Genomic DNA, 17,852 nt, shown 5'->3' on the forward strand with positions numbered 1-17,852 from the left:
GGACAACGTCCAAACCGATAAGCAGCCCGACTTTTAAAATCACTTTGTTGTGCTGTGACATGGCCTATTATATCCCAATTATAACATTGTTTGTGTTTAATTAGGGACAAAATTTCCATATTTACCGACCGATGTTAAACGGACAGATTTACGATAAGGAAACGCTGCCTAATGGTACTAATAATAATCGTTTCGTCTTCGGACCTTATCGCCGGTCTGCCAAACTTGCTTTATTTTCTTAATAAATATTGGTGGTGATATGGAAAAACAGAGCCGGGATTTATCGGATATCCTGCCTCGAACATGGTGTTTTATGGACCGCAGACATGAAACTTTCTTGCCAAGAAATCTATTAGGCATATTTTTTTTGCGACACCTACAATTAGGTCTCGTTCGACCTATTAAAATTTAAATCATTAATCTTGTCGTAATTTACGATGACGAAAATAGCTTTTCAAGACCAATTTCACTACTTTCGTTCAACTTTTTCTAACTGTCATTAGATGAAGTGTATTGTTTCTTCACTTTGAAAAAAAATTTAGACACTGAGACGCACTACTAATTGCCTGGCTGTACATACATTCATTTCAAGAAAAATTAATTTCATGCATCCTATGAATCAGCATAAGTTAAAAACAAATTGTGTTTACATGGTCGACGGGTATTCTTTGTTATAGTCGGATAAATCATACAAAACGGGAAGGTCTTCTTTAGAATAATAGTCATCTGAACATAAAGCACCGTGGGCAAATCTCTAAATCATAGTCTTATTTCACAAATTTAATCTTCACTTTAGTCACGTCAGACACTTTCCCAAATAAAGAAAATTATTTCAATTTTTGACCGCACACTTTAAACGTTTGTGTTTTCAATTATGACGTCACAATTAGGAGTCTGTCACCATGATTATGAATAAATTAGCATCTACATCGACACAAACATTTTTTGATGTTTAAGCCATTCTAAAAAATGTAATACATATTTAATAATACGTAATAATTTTTGTCATGTTATAATCACAGCATTTCCAGAAGTGCTACTTCTGTGTATGTTATAATTATGTACTTAGAGTATTTTTAATGAATAATAAATCCATTTTTTTCAATGTGTTCTCAAATCACTTAAAATGAGCTACTTGCTCAGAAAAAACTCATTGAATGTCGACAAAATCAGTTATAAAAAGTGAAGTATTTTAGTACATATCTATCTACCTTGTTAGAAGGTACTAATATTTTTTACTATTGTGTTTAAAACAATTGACTCAACAACAACACTGTTTCTTTGTAAATCAAAAGAGCTTCGTGTTCTTTTTTGTAACTGACCACAAATTCTCACATTTTAGTGATCATAACAAAGTTAAAATGTCTTATTACGGACGTTAAACTTTTCAACGAAAAAAAAGTTAAAAAGAATAATAGGAAAAGTGGCAGAAATACGTATAGAGTCAGGCGGAGTCACGTCACTGGAAAACTTCTCGTGTATGCTAATACGACACATTTTTGTTCTCTTTTTATAATTAATTTACTCAACAATTTTATAATTGCTAGTTCTGACTATAATTACTGATAATTCAAATTTATAGTGCCTTCTAGCGCATCCAAATTAACACCTACATCGATTTAAAAAATTTATGGCTAAATTAATGGAGCTTATCATTTCTATTTTCTGTTCACTAATTTACCACATTTTTTAAATTGAAAAAAAAAATATTTGCCGGCTGTTCTTAATTGCTCCAGAAATTTGGGCTCCCATATTTGTGGCTGAAAGCTATTGGAAAGTTGGCATGTACCTTAGTAACATCCTCGAGTACTTGACACAAATCTTTTATGTAAAGCCAACCTCCAATCACATAAAAAATAATTGCTCATCGATTAATTTTTAAGACAAAACAAATAATAAGAATTATTGACGAAATAAAAGGCGTGTATAAAGAGGATTTATATTTCAAGGCAGAGATGGTTTGCCTTTTTATGTCTTGTTTAAGATGTAAGGGTATATTTTATTATTTTAGTGTTTTATTAGTGAAGATAAAATTCTAGTATCTTGCTGTTTTATTTCTTGTTCCTTTAATTCAAACCCACATGTTTGTCTCTAATAAAGATAATGACCACACGATATTTTAGCTTCTTTTTTGTCTTTCTGTAACATGTCGCCACAGTAACTGATTCGTTTCTTTTATTTCTTATTTATAACGATTAAATTAGACGTATTCGGTGATGAATATTTCAAAGGAAATGTATTCAACCGCCGTCTATTGTAAGCATTTTCAATAGAATTATGAAATTATACATGTAAATGCTTGATTCTCAACACATTCCACTGAGCAAACAAATCGAACCGTGTTCAAGTATAAGCCATAAGTGCAATTATAGTAATGTGTGGCAATTAAAGACAAAAACATGGACAAGTCAAGGATTTGTCGCGTTTAAAAATAGTTGCATTAGAATAATTTAATATTTAATCATATGTGAAACGTGAAGGAGTTTATCAGACTAAAAATAAAAAATACACATCATTACCTAAAGTCACCATTTTATAACCTAACTCTTGACGAAAGTAATTGTAATAACTAACCATTTTTAAAATGACGGTTATTGTGCTCTATTTAACCTGCGACTTGATTTATTCGATCGAGTTCAGGGCATTTCCTACAGCTAACCGAGTTCCACTTTGTCAAGCTTTTCTCAGATATGTGGACATTCTACAAGGAATTCGTTTTCTGTCGTTTGCTCTATTGCAACACCGTCAACAAGATTTACGAGATCAGTCGCTTAGTAATTATTGCGAGAAATTCAAACGCCCAATACCATATAAGCACCATTTTTTAAATATCACAAGACACATTCTTGCATTTCACTGGTAAAATTGATGAGTTTTTAAATTTAGCGCTCTAAACGGTCAGGCCAGCGCCCCCTGTAAACGTATATACTTCAAAATAATGGCGCTCCGGGGACGCAGATCCTTGTCCGTTCTGGAAAATGTTATTAAAACAAACGTTTATAGTAATTAAGCAACAAAAATGATATTTATGCGAAAGAATTGTCTTAATTAAATTATTGCATTAATTATGGTATAGCTTGGTGCTTAAAGTTACGTTATCATGGTCGATTTTAATGAGGACTAATTAATTTTCTTTTTCTGACGTATAAGTAGCATTACTCTGGTATGTGGTACGAAGATATAGCGCCGTCTATCATAATTAAAATCTAGAGTTTTAAACGTACACAGCGACCTACAGCGAATCTAGTTTAACCAGAAATGTAATTAATTGTGATTATAATTATTCTAATATCAATTGAGCGTTTTAAATAATTTTGTCATTTAAATTCGGCGTAACGGTCTTTTTGGTTAGAAAAAAGATCTCCATGGTAAATTATTTTGACTTTTATCGAGGGGATAAAACATACATCGCAATATTTATAACGTGCATGTCGGCGTGTCAAGTGATTCAGAAATCATTCTGAATCACTCCTAATATATCTTTATTTTGTTATTTTTCTCTAAGGAATTTTTACCGAACAAATAATCACATATTTGTGAGTACTCTAGCAAATATTTATATAACGTATTTATTGTGCAATATCACGATAAATTAGACAATTGATGTTAACGTGATTCAACTGATATTTTTTGCACACGATAAAAATTCATGGTGTGTGTAGACACTTTGTGAGCAAACCTGGTATAAATGATTTATACTGGAAGGCAGTTAATATAGATTGGGTTAACTTATTGTTAGATTTTGCCGTTCTATTTTCGTTACATTTTATTTTTGACCTAACTTTATTAAAAATTAATAAATTATTTTAGGCATGAATAAAATATTTCAGGATATATCTGGTTGGTTTACGAAATTATGGACCATAAAAACTGACACAAAATAAATAGATCGATTGTTTGTTGATTTCTGTGTTGCACGAAAAAGCAATACCAGGTGGTTCATCAAATTTCAATATACATAAATAATAGACATAAAAAAAAGTGTTCCTCTTTTTTAAATGTGTCCAAATATCACCGAAAAACATCTTGGAGTTAATTGTTATTATCAACGCTGTCACTTGAATGACTTTCATTTTACTTTTTAATTATACGAATGGCAATTACAAATAAACTTCTGGTTTTAAATGTTAATATACCGACTAGAAACGAAATTGTCAATTAAATTGTCGACAAGTTTCATAATGCAAAATATTTCGTACACTTACCAAGTTTCGTTATGCGACATTTAATTAAATGCTAAACGGAAAAATCGAAGTCGTAAAAATTGACTCGAATGTCATCGATTTCTGGTGTGCTTAGCAAATACCCAACAAAAATCTGGTCACGAGAGATGTTTAATGAACTACTCTAGCATAAATAGCCGAGTAAAAAAATATAACCTTCAAAGCAGGTGTAAAAAATCTACAGAAATTTTTGTCTAGACATTCAAAAATGTTGAAAATTGCGTAAATAGGTTAGGTAATTTATTTGCAAAACAATGACGTATCTCTGTATCATACGGTGTCTGGTTGTACTGGGTCGTCCAGCACGTTTAATTATTATTTATTTCTACGAGCAGATTTTTAAGGCGATTGTTCAAAAGGGACCATATGGTTTTAATTACTTAATTTTGTTTATGACAAGTATTAAAATACAATTTTATCTGTAGGTCGATTCGTGATGTGTTCTAACGGTGTCACCATATAGGTGTATGTTCATTCAGATCTGAGCGAAATGTTCACTTCTGTCAATTTTATAAATTTCCTTTAAAAATAAATTAATATAATTAATACATGTCTAAATTTTGGGTCGCGTTTGTTTAAAAATGAATGTCTCAAGATATATATAATTTCTTTAATTGTTTATTAGCAAAATAGCTTACAGGAAAAATTATTGATCTTTGTAATACATATGTACTTATTGTTTAATTTTTTTTTTAAATATTATTACATATTATTAGTATAAAGTTGACTCACAGGTGAATAACCCAATTACGAGTCAACTAAAAACGATCAGCTATTAATATTAGTGATTCTCATGGCGAGAAGACTGTTGGTTGATACTTGATTAGATTAGGATTAGATTAGGATTAATACTTCAATTATTAATATATGATTATTGTATGTATTAATGTATTTATATGCATTAGTTAATAATTTATTATTAACAACTTTTTTCAGTATTTAAATGAACAGAAAGAAACTTGGAATTATCTGTAAAATTTAATCCATCATGGATTAAATTTTCAAATTTTATTTTATATACCTACTATCAATATTTTATGTACTATTCCGGACACGGAATCTTGGCCAACATTTTTTTGACATTTCTAAAAAAAATGATGTAAACCAACCATTAGTGTCATTAATAAATGACAATTATTAAAAATCACTTTGAAGTTTTTCTTGTGACATTAAAAAAACATGGAAATGGCATTATCGAGTCAAAAGTTGGGTTATATTCAATAAAGGCCAGTTCACACATATTTGTCAGTTAAATGTCAGTTGTGGCCAAGATTCCGTGTCCGGAATAGTACCTACTATCAATATTTTATGTCAAACTTTATGACATTCATTTGAATGTCGTAATGATATATTTTACCGCATAAGTGTGACAAAAGTGACCGCATTAGTGCGGTAAAGTGCAAAGTAAATGTTTTTGTACTTTTGCCGGTATCAAAGCTGCAATGGCGGAAAATGCTTCAGTCTCGATGTCCGACAAAATAATTATTTTTGCTGTGTTTCATTCATATTTTCGTCGTTCTGACAGAAGCGTGACATATATAAAAAAAATATAAAAAAATTCTTTAACCTATTACATACATACTTTGATCTGTGAAATATAATTTTTACTCATTTACTGACCTTTACTTAGGGTAATAGTTGATAGTAGTAATAGTTATACATACAGGATAATTCATATAGTTTCATAAATATTTTAACCAGTGGCAGATTCCGGTCTAAAAAGGCTCTTGACAATAAAATTTTGAGTCATACATCAAAAATTGCTAAAAATTACCATTTTGGTTTTTTCACTATTAGTAAATGCCATTCTTCGCTAAATTATTCCACTTTACGTCCAGTGTATAACAAATGCCATGAATGTCATAATAGAAGCAAACAATTGTTGCTATAAAGAAAATCTTGGTATTATAAATTTCGCTTAGTTTCATTTTGACAATAATTCCTGGCAGTTTGTTTCAACGTAAAATATTTTCATTTATTTGCAGTTTTTAAATGGTGGTAGTACACTCTTCAACATGCTTTATCTTGAAGAATTTTAACCTTAGAACCTAGATATCTTTGTAAGAGTGTCTAGGGGTTGGATTCTACCACCGGTTAAAGTTTGTATGATACTATACAGAGTGACTCAAAATTCGCGAATTCCGAATTCAGAGCGTGGTAGGGAAGGACCCAGTGAAGCCCGAAAAATATTTAGAAAAAAAAATTTCGCTCTTGAAGAAGATATAAGGACTTTAATTTTGTTCAATACATAGCAGCCTTCATATCCACAGTGACAAAATACTATTCTAGCTACGTTGCCGTTCCATTTTTAAGAAAAATTACAAAAATTGAAGATTTTTTTACTCCAAAGTAAAGCTATTCTTCAAAAAATTGTTTTACGTTATTATTTTCCACAATCGTCTACGTCATAAATAACAATAAACACTGAACTTTTCAGCCTGTATTTGAAGAAAACGCACTTCAAAGAGTGCACTTTCAGACCAATGTATCTTTGTGGGGGAGTTCCGATTTTTTTTAAATTTCCATATTTGGACTACTGAAGTGATCCCCTACAACGCTCTGAATTTGGAATTCGCGAATTTTGAGACACCCTGTATGAATCACCCTGTAGATTATATTTAGCGAGGTACAAAATCTAAATAAAAACAAAAGTTACATTGTTATTTACATAAATACTTTTTTTTTTGTTCGACACTGAGAATTTGAGAATTTGTGAACGGATTTTGATAAATGTCACAACTTATCAAAACGAATTTTAAACGATTTGGAGCCTTTAAGGGGCTCGTCGAACACAAAAACGTTGTATTCAACTCGTTCGTGTGTAAATTGCGCTTTTTTTGGCATGAATGGACCAGTTTAAAACGCGAGTGAAACAAGGGTTTTAAAGGCCCGCACGAACTCCTTAAATAAACTACAATTTTTTAACTTTCACCCTTCCTAGCACATTACGTTGCTTTCACGCTTTTTGTACTTTTGTACTCTTTTTGTTGAGAATACTTTTCTCGTTAGTTTTTGTTACGTTTGTAAATAAATAATTCATCGCTTGAAATTAATGGTCTGTATGAACATAACTCCATGAACATTGTCTTGCAAAATAATTCTTACAGCATCTACTGAAATGATTGATTTATTATTTATTGACTTTATAATTTCAAAGTCATTTATCCTCATTGAGTTTTGCTCATTCCAAATTAATTATTTACATACGTTTTGTCCTAAGCGAAAGGCATGGTAAATTGTAACTTTTTAACTAATTTGTTTTCATCAGAAGTGTAGAAAAACTAATTGTTCGTTACTGGGGTATCAACACAAAAACGTAATCATTACTTTTGGTAATAAAAACTCAATTTTTAGTTTATTAAAACGTTATCATGTTGGTACGAGCCAAACATTGATTTTCATGATAATACGATTAGTCACACTGAGTGTCAACATTTTTTTAATCTAACTGAGCCTGCGCCCTGACGAGCGAGACTTTATTTCAAATTCGAAAAATATTTCCGCTGATTTCTCATTAAATTTGTTTTGAAAATGAATTCGCGGAAAACAGGTCCGGGAAGTGAAATGAACATAACCTTAACTTTGATTTGGTGTCAAATTGTTATACAGCTGGTCCATATGTGCACATTTTTTGGTGGTACAGAGTGGTTTTTTACTTAATTTTGACACTGACAGTTGTTTATTAAAAAAATTTCACTATATGTATGTACAGTGTGGAATAAAATGATTTACATCTAGTTACCTTTGCATTACCCTTGTAAAAATACGAAATGCCGCTCTACAAAAAAAAATCCTAACCTCAAAATGTTCCAAATTCCAAATGTGATTTATTGCGAAGGGATGATATGAATGCAAAGTAGAGATTGAAATTAAAAAGAAGCTAACAAAAGCAAGTCACAGCTAGTGTTGAAAGTGGCCAGCAACGTTTGTTTTGATGACATTTATTGACAGAACTAATAGTTCGGCACTTCAAAAAAAAAAGTAGAGCGGTACAGGAAAATTTACATGTGCAAAAATTCCAAAGGTAACTAGATGTAAATCATTTTATTCCACACTGTACTATACTTTTTAGTTTTCCAAAAGTATGATTTTCGGATTGCTCAAAAATATTTTTTTCTATTATTGATTCAAAAAATTGAAATTCATGCATAGTTATCGGTGCCTGAAGTGGGTCATTTTCTAACGTGTATTTCTTTTTGCATTGTTAGTAAGATCGAAACCATAGAAACCATACAAAACAGTGTGTGAAATGCGATTTCACGCACACGACTATTTCTGTGTTTCACTTCACGCACTGTATTTTATTAGTTACCTAGCAACATGGTCACTGCATTGAAACTTCAGAGTTCCTTCAAAAATTTGAATTTTTAATTTCAATTTTTTGAATCAATTATAGAAAAAATATTGTTTATATTTCGTGCGTGAAGATGTTTTTGTGCATTCAAAGGCTTATACTGCCTCGACCTTCGTCTCGGCGTAAAAGACCTTTTCATGCACAAAAAACACTCTCTTCACGCACTTAATATAAAAATAACTATTTTTTGTTCGACACGGTCAGAATTTGAGAAATTTCTCCTGTGTGAGCGCATTTTAATAAATGTCGCAACTCGTCAAAACGAAACGTCAAGCTAATTTTAAAGATTTTAAGCGATTTGGAGCCTTTAAGAGGCTCGTCGAACAAAAAAAACTTGTATTCAACTCGTTCTTGTGTAAATTGGGCCTTTTTTGGCACTCGTGGGCCTTAAAACTGGTCCACTCATGCCAAAATACCCAGTTTACGCACGAACTCGTTAAATAAACAACTACTTTAAACATTTTCCGAAAATTTGCACTAACTCGTAACTATACTTATACGAGTATTTATCTAAATATGTATTCATTTCAAGTTTCAAGATCGGATGTTGTGATTCATAAAAAATCGAGTAGCAAGCGCTAGTTTAAATATTGCCGTTGTGAAAGAAGCATAGTTAAATCCTCTATACATATGGGCATAAATCAGAATTTCACAGCATATTGAAAATTTACAAAAAAATTGGGGTTTTGTTTAAAACATTGGGCGACGACCTTATTACGCGGGAAAAGAAAAGAGCAGAAATATGAAAATTATCGCCAAATGTCTCAAAAAATAAAAGTAACCTGTCCATTCGAGCTCTTTTCGAGAAAGAAAATATTTCCCTTTACTGTAAATAAATATGTAGGTACTCGTACGGTTGGCTTCAAAAAAAAACGGGAACTGTCAGAAAAAGTTCTGTCAAATTTTATTAAATTTTTATAGTTTGAAACGGCCTTTTACAATTTAGGTTAAAAAACTGCACTTATGTGTCAGAAATACTACTGTCAAACAGACACAAATTGACATAAATTGACAAATTAAATTTCCAATTCACATTAGGTCAAATTTCATTTCCCGTTTTTTTTGAAGCCAACTGTATGTATGTACTATTCCGGACACGGAATCTTGGCCAACATTTTTTAGACATTTAGACATTTAGACATTTAGACAAAAGTCATTAGTGTCATTAATAAATGACAATTATTAAAAATCAAGTTTTTCTTGTGACATCAAAAAAGCAGGGAAATGGCATTATCGAGTCAAAAGTTGGGTTATATTCAATAAAGGCCAGTTCACACATATTTGTCAGTTAAATGTCAGTCGTGGCCAAGATTCCGTATCCGGAATAGTACATATTACCAAGTAACTAAGTAATTGAATCATATCTTGGAGGTTGGCATCACTGCCGCAATTGGTAAACCTTATCATTATCAACAGATCATGTCTTGATTCATTTGTTAGTTTAGAGTTTCGGAAGTTTGATGTAATTGTGAATAACCGACATTGTACATAAGTATTGTACAGTTCCTGCAAATTGTTTATGATACATATTGTGCTCAGTAGTAAAAACTATTTTTTTTTTAAATAAAGGATGATAATAAATAACAAATTTGTTTCATTTGACTTTTGATTTGACATATTTAAATTATCTAATATGCCAAAATAAAATTTAAAATATGTTGCCAACCTAAAAAAAATCACAAACATTTATATTCACTTGGTATATTTACACGTTTTAACAGACGCCTACGTAGTCAAAAATGCGCCTACTACACTGACCGGCACAAAAACGACTCACTTTGATTTTTATTAATATAATTAAGTAATTCATTGTCCTAGAGAAAAATTTTGATATCATGATGTATTGATAAGTGTTGTTTAAGTTATTCTTTGCTAAAGAATATCCGACAAACAAAACATTAAACACAGAAAATAAAATTTTAATGAAAAAAAAATGAAAGTAATTTTTTAGAAAAAAATTTATGTTATGAAAAATTGCTAAAATTTGAACAGCATTTTGAATTACTATCTCGTATTGTCAAATTAAATCTTTTAACACGCAAATCAACCGAAAATACAACATGGAAGTAGCGCAAATTTTCTAATAATTTGTTTAAACAAAACAATTCGGTTGCCATGGTGACCATAGCACTCCCGATCATTGAAAATATCCCAATTTAACTATAATAAAGAAAAATAAGCACAAATATAATTTCAAGATCATTTATTAAAGAAATCATAATGAGTCGTTTTTTGTGCCGGTCAGTGTATTTTTTATTGAATTTGATGTCATTCTTTTTTTGATAAAATAATTTTGTAAGCCCAAAATTACGGTAAGGATTGCAGGTGCGATTACATCTTGGAAAAATCAAGTTTTCATTGTCTGTAAATTTTCTTATGACAAAACTATGAAAATTTCAGAAATTAATCCCACAATCCCATTCACGATCGGTCATAATTTGGAAGACAAACCAAGGTCTGTTGAAGGTGTAAACAAGAAATCCATGTATGTAGATGAAGCGTGCATCACACATGTCAAACAAAGTTCATTATTGGTCAAACAAACCGTATTAGTAATTGCAGTCAGCGGCGGTAACAACGGATACATAACCACAATTCTTGTTTATATTACCTCGTTCGTATGCACTCGAATGCAAAACTGGACACGTTCTTTATGCCAAGCCAATAAATACATAGTTGTTTTTTAAGATTGTTTTACGAGCCATAAAGCGCGTCAGCCGAAATTTCGGAGTCATCATCGTGTATAATTTATTCGTGATTCCGAATGCGGTTAATAAATTCTTCAGATTTTGACGTCTGCAGGCTTATTCGATATTTTTAATTCATAATAGTGAATCGTGCACTCATTCAATTCCTAAACACAGACACGCCACTGCCACGCCCCCCTATTTAAAAAATGGGATGTTTATTTTATACGGGATTTAACTGAAGACTGGAAGGCACGCATGACGTGCCATATACACCTTGAATATTTTTAAATATTTACAGATTTAATTAGTCGAACATGAAACAACAGTATCTGCAGTCTGAAATTGGCAATCGATTTTTACACTTTTGAATGCAACGTTGTTGTGTTAACTGTACGTCTGGCGGCCATGATTAATGATTTGTTGACATTTAGCATTTTCGTCGGGTGATGTTTTATACCAGATAACGGCTAAAAATTTACCCACTGTTCAAAAATTCTAATCACTACTTGTTCAGCGGAATGTTTTCAATCGTTCCGTCGAAAACTAATCGTACTAAATGTTCATTTAATGTTTATTAATCGCGGTTTCAAGGAGGCCCGCCGGACCTGTGCTGCCATTTTATTTTTCATTATGCATAACCGACGCGATCGTCAAACAAAGGTTATCCGATATGCATCCTGTAACCTAATACAGTACCAAGTACATATAATAATAATTGATAATGTGTTTACTTTTGTTGTCAATGATGCACTACAGAAAATTACATCGATGTGGTAAATTAATGATATATATTACGAAATTTATGTGCAGCTATGTTGTTATCTCCTAATTACAAAGAGAAAAAGGTTGCCTTAAAAGTAAGGTTACTGTTGATCACTCAACGTTGCAATCGACTTGCGAAGTATTATTGATAATGGACTTAAAAATAATAAGATTATAGAGTTCGCACACTTTTGCTGATTTTTTTACTTGTCGATCAGTATTTTTAATGTATTCATTATTTACAATTTCGTGGAATCACTTATGGCTAAATTCTAATATGTAATTCTTGTTCTTTTTGTGTAAGAAGTGTTTGCTTTGAGCGAAGCAGATATATTTATTTCCTTCAATTAATCAATGGAATAAAGTGGTTTTATAAAAAAGGTAAATATTTTTTATTTGCAAAACTGACAGGTTTATACATGCGGAAAAGATTGAACGGGCTTGCAGCTCTAATAAATATTATAGGTCAAGATCCATGCTTAGCCTTCTAGGATTGTCATTAGAAAGGATGGTTGTTGTTTCATAATTTAGCCGTAAAATGCCCCCATTATTTGCTGTCGTTTATGTGACAATTCGCTTTTTTGCTTTGTGGTGAACAACCTCACCCTGAAATTACTATTACAGTCTATGAAGAAGTGCAGTTAATTTCAAAATTATCGAACACACCTCAAAAATCAAGATGTCAATTTATACAGCTTTTTCCCCATGTAAAGATGCCTTTTTGAAATTTGAGCGTCATCTTTTTTATATAAGTTAGGTAAGTTTGACAACATAAAATGTCGCTGATATTTTAAAACACCATATCCTCTGCACGGTGCTCTTCGCGATGTTATAATACAGGGCTTCCCTCCGGATCGACCACCCTTCTTCTAATTTGGAAAGAATGAGCACTTTCGCGTTTTCGGTTAGAGTTAGATTAGGCATTTTGTTTGTCAAAATTGACATTGATCGTTGACAAAAAATGTAAGTGCATTTCACACTGTAGAAAATTAGGTGTACTCTATAATTTTGAAATTAACTGTACATACAGTCTACTCATCTAGTCAAAAAAGCATTGAAGTAAAGATTTTTTCCGAGCTAATTGAATTTTGATATACAGACTGTATCTGAAATACGTGTGTTAAATTTAAAACCAGTGAAAGAACTCGGCAATTTCTGAAACTTTTCTCTATAACATTTTGGAAAATTTGCAAAAGATTTCCAAGATTTTTTGCCCCCCAAATTTTAACTAAACGAGTCACTCTATGTGATTATGTAACTAGTCTCTATTTTCTTGTAACCATTTATTTCAATTATTTAATTTTTTCTATAATAATGTAACTTTTTTGACAAGGCTCCGTTTCTATCACAACAGAAAATTTTCGCCTTTACCTATAGGCGGGTATACATTTTGATGGCTAATTTATTACAAATTTTAAATCAATGTTTTTTCATAAAAAGTTTAAATAGAAAATACGTTTCATTTAACAAGGTTTGCTACGTGTTAAAATTAACACACGTATTTCAGATATACCCTGTATATCAATTAGCAGTTATAAACAATATCTACATTGCACGAAAAATTTTTACAGCGCATAAGACCTGCGAAAAATGTGTTTTTACTAAATATCTCCTTATCGATTAGTGTTACCATTAAAAAAGTCATTATCAAATATATAGAAGTACATATGTATTTAAATTCAATCATCTGTGATTTTTTTTAAATTTTCTAATCTAATTTTTTTTAAGATACAAGCCTAACTTGATTTTTTTTAAATAGGACGAGGGGTCAAATGTAATATCTTTAAAAAGTGTATTTTTTTCTGAATCAGATACATAGAGTTGTTGCTTTTCTGTAGCGTGTAAAAGAAAAATTAATTTAAATATTTAGGTATGTATGTACCAAAAATATTACTATTAGATTCGAAGCCAATTCAACTGATCTCATAGGCAAATTTAGTCATCATGAGCTGGGATTCATTTGGATTCTTTGATGATAAATGATGATTATGGCGGATGAAATGTGAATTCACTCAGAGACCAAACTCCAAAATACTCGTATGGACTATACTAAAGACAAAAAAGTACAACACTTCTTTGAAAATTTCGTTCTCCTTTCAACAGGAAAGATCATGGCTGTAGGTCTTTGGGGTTCAGCTTGAATGCTTTTTAATCATAATTTGCCATCTGGACAGAAAGTATCAACGAAGAATTATGCTAAATTAATTCCAACATACATGAGGTTTCTTCTTACAAAAGTGGCATTCTAGTGGATGCTCTTGTAGCTCCTCATGATTTTTTTTATTTCCAAGATTAAAGGAACACCTTCATGGTACATATCTACTCATTTTCCGCAAGATGAAAAGGTGGTAGCGGAAGTAAATGAATGAAGCGAGGCTCAACCAAGGACACTTCAGTGTCGTTACGCATATACCGGGTGATTTTAAATGATTATGACTTTTTTTCTTAAGTGGGGAACATTTTTCATAAATTATTTTGGCAAACTTGATACCTTAACCAACACATTGGCGTACGTACGTTATTTTGACATTTTATGTATTAATAAATTGTGTCAACTATCACATTAAAAAGCAGAATAACCAACAATAATATTACCAATAACCTATGAAAAAAAGTCACAATCATTTCAAATCACCCGGTATTAATGTGATAGATCCCTATTTTGAGAAAAATGAAACAGTTTGAATTTACCTAATTGTTTGCTCTATCAGGGATAATACATACACTCAAGCACTGAGAAAATTATACTGGGTGCCCAAAAATTCGCGGAACAGCTTAGCAGTATAGGCCGTGCCAAACCCAAATAACCACCATTGTTGAATTAAGTTGGTGAAAACAAAATTACACTAAGTGTATAATGGCAATTTTGACATTATTAAAATGCTAGACCAATCAAATCTAAGTATACAACGTTGCCGGTTGATTTTCTGGGTAGAATCCAGTGTTGGTGGTTATTTGGCTTTGGCAAAGACTATATGTTGGTAAATAGTCATTAAAATATGAGATAAAAATGTTTAAAAAAATCAATCTTCTTTTTTGTGGAAGATGTGGACCTATTTGTTACACTAAATGTGACAACATTCTATGTCTATGTCTAGTCTGCAAATATTTCAATTTTTGTTGTATCCATGGCAATAAGAAAGAAAAATCAAAGACATATTGTCATACGTTATTTGAGGCAAAACCGACATAAAATCACTTCTTGGAAAAGTTGGAAATAATGAAGTAAATAATTGCAAACCTGATCACAATCATTCAGAATTATTACAGCATTGGCTAGTAAAAAACAAATAGTCAAAATCTATTTTAATATGTATTTAAAATAAACGAGATGAAAGCTGCACCTTTTGAGCCCCCATATCTTCAAATCTAAAAGACATAGAATTTTTTTAAATATTTTTCTCATAATTCTCTAACATAATTTGACGTTGCCGCACTGAGTTGTACCGCGAATTTTGGGGCACCCAGTATATGTAAACGTAACATTCACATAATTTGACTACGAAAAAATTGCGGCGGATGTAGTGATATGGGTTCCTAAAATGTTAATTGACAGAAAGTATAACGCACTAGTAGAACACTTCTCAAGGTTGGATTCAGTTTAATTTCAAAATTCTTGAAAATGTGAAATATTCTCATACGTTGGTACCTAGATATGTTAATTTCTCCAAACTGATATACCTACAGGGTGTATCTGAAATACGTGTGTTAATTTTAACCAGTGGAAGAACTCGCCAATTTATGTCTATGTCTATGTCTTATGTATTTCATTATCACCTAGACCTAACAGATGCTCAAAAACTTGTTGCACGTTATCAGGAAACTACTAGAATACAACAAAAGTAGATTTCAACTTTATGAAAATTAGGAAATTTTGACATAAAGCTTGACAAATCTAACGTGGACGGTGAGGGGGAGATGCGCATGAAATTCTGCAGATTTCTCTTTCTTTCTTTCTTGTATTCTAGCACAGTTGGTCTTTGTCGAACCGTTATTTCCTCCTTTCCCCATCCGCGCATTTGTCCGACCACGCTAAGTTTGTCAAGCTGTGCCTTATTTGAGCCCGAACGCTCACAACTCAAAGTAAAATGGCTCGTTTTCACAAAAAAGGAACTCGTTGCAGTTGTTGTGCTGATAAATCAACCCAACAAACTGCTGAAAATATGAATGAATGCGTCGTTTTAGAAAAATCATGACTAATACATATAATTACGTAGTCGTATTGACGGAATAACGCAATTTTCCAATTATCACATTCTTTTCGCCTTTCTTTATCGTTGAGGGTACAAAAAATATAACTAACAATTTTTTCTTTGATTGTACAGACGTTTGCAAATCCCGCTCAGTTTATAAACATTACTTCTGGATTCGTGATGTTTCTCACATGACCGATTCAAATGTTAATTAAAAATTTAATGTCGAGTAATGATTCCAAAAACTGTTTTTGGTGTTACTGAGAGATTATATTTATTAAAAACTATTTTCCATGTTTCTTCCAAATCAGTATTTCCCCCTGGCTGAATGAAAATATTTGTTTTGTAGACAGTACCTACAATAATGTTTGCTTATTTTATGTTTAATTTGTGTTGTAACTCATTTTTCTTCTCTGCAAGACGTAGGAAATAAAAGTGGCATTTTTGTCAGCTTGACATCAATAAACGTATCATTTGCTGACTGTTTATCATAGCAACACTGTTTCGAGTGACTAATAGTATATTATGATACGAGTCTTATAAGAAGCATTTTATCGCACGCACGGTTTTAGAGCACGACGAGCGTAGCGAGGAGTGCCCTAAAGGAGTAAGTGCGATAAAATGCCTTATAAACGAGATGTCATACAGTATTTTTTCTACTTTGCCACTTTTTCAATGAAAAAAAATAATTTAAAATTTAAAACCGTTAAAGTTGAAGGATTCCACCCAAGGTCACGTCTGCGGTCTGCCGCGACACCACAGTATCCGTCAAAATTAAAAAATTAAATTTCACTATTTTTAGTAATATTATTATATCACACCTTTTTCTATTACGATACGCAAAACAGTATCGTAATATCATCAGTACGAACGCAAAGTAGAAAAATTATATTATAAAATAAAACTAATATTTTCTGTTTTTTAATACAGTAGCAAAATTATCTCGTCGAATTATTTTACTGTAACTTTTTTTCTTCAGTTAATTTGCTGTTTTAACAACTAAAGCAGTTACCTTGCAGAAATGCAACAATAGTCAACAGTTCTCTCGTCAGATTTTTAGGCAATAATCTCTCGTTGAGAAAATAAAAACTCATATGCACTTACAGTCGAAAACATTTTATAGTGAATAATAAAAAGTATCAGGTTCGAACTTGTATAAAGTACTTACTACTTACCAAAGTGTAAATGTTTTGTAACATAAGAAATATTTGTTTTTATGTATTGCCGAAAAGGTTTTCCTGAACAGTATCAATTTCAAATTACTCGTAGTTCTATGCAATGAAGTTTCGTGACAAACATTTTTGGCGCTGTGCGATCGAATTTAACCCGAAATATGATTTATTCCTATACACCTACAATGTGGGGTAAGTTATGTTTTGAAACAACAGTACAAAATATGTACAATTGTGTAGTGTGCGTAGAACGAAGCATGAATATTAAATTTTTTAAATTTTATCTTGATAAAACAGTTATTTACAAAATTAAATCTTATTGTTCAAGATTTTTAAATTTTAATCGTTTGCAAATAACTAAAATGCTTATTACAAATTAATGTGATAGGATAGGTACTGTAAAATATCCAATATGTAGACGTGGCTAGTCCTTTCGTTCACAACTGGTAAGCAATCTT

The sequence above is a fragment of the Tenebrio molitor genome, chromosome 3, assembly GCF_963966145.1.
Source record: "Tenebrio molitor chromosome 3, icTenMoli1.1, whole genome shotgun sequence".
In the NCBI taxonomy this organism is placed as follows: domain Eukaryota; kingdom Metazoa; phylum Arthropoda; class Insecta; order Coleoptera; family Tenebrionidae; genus Tenebrio; species Tenebrio molitor.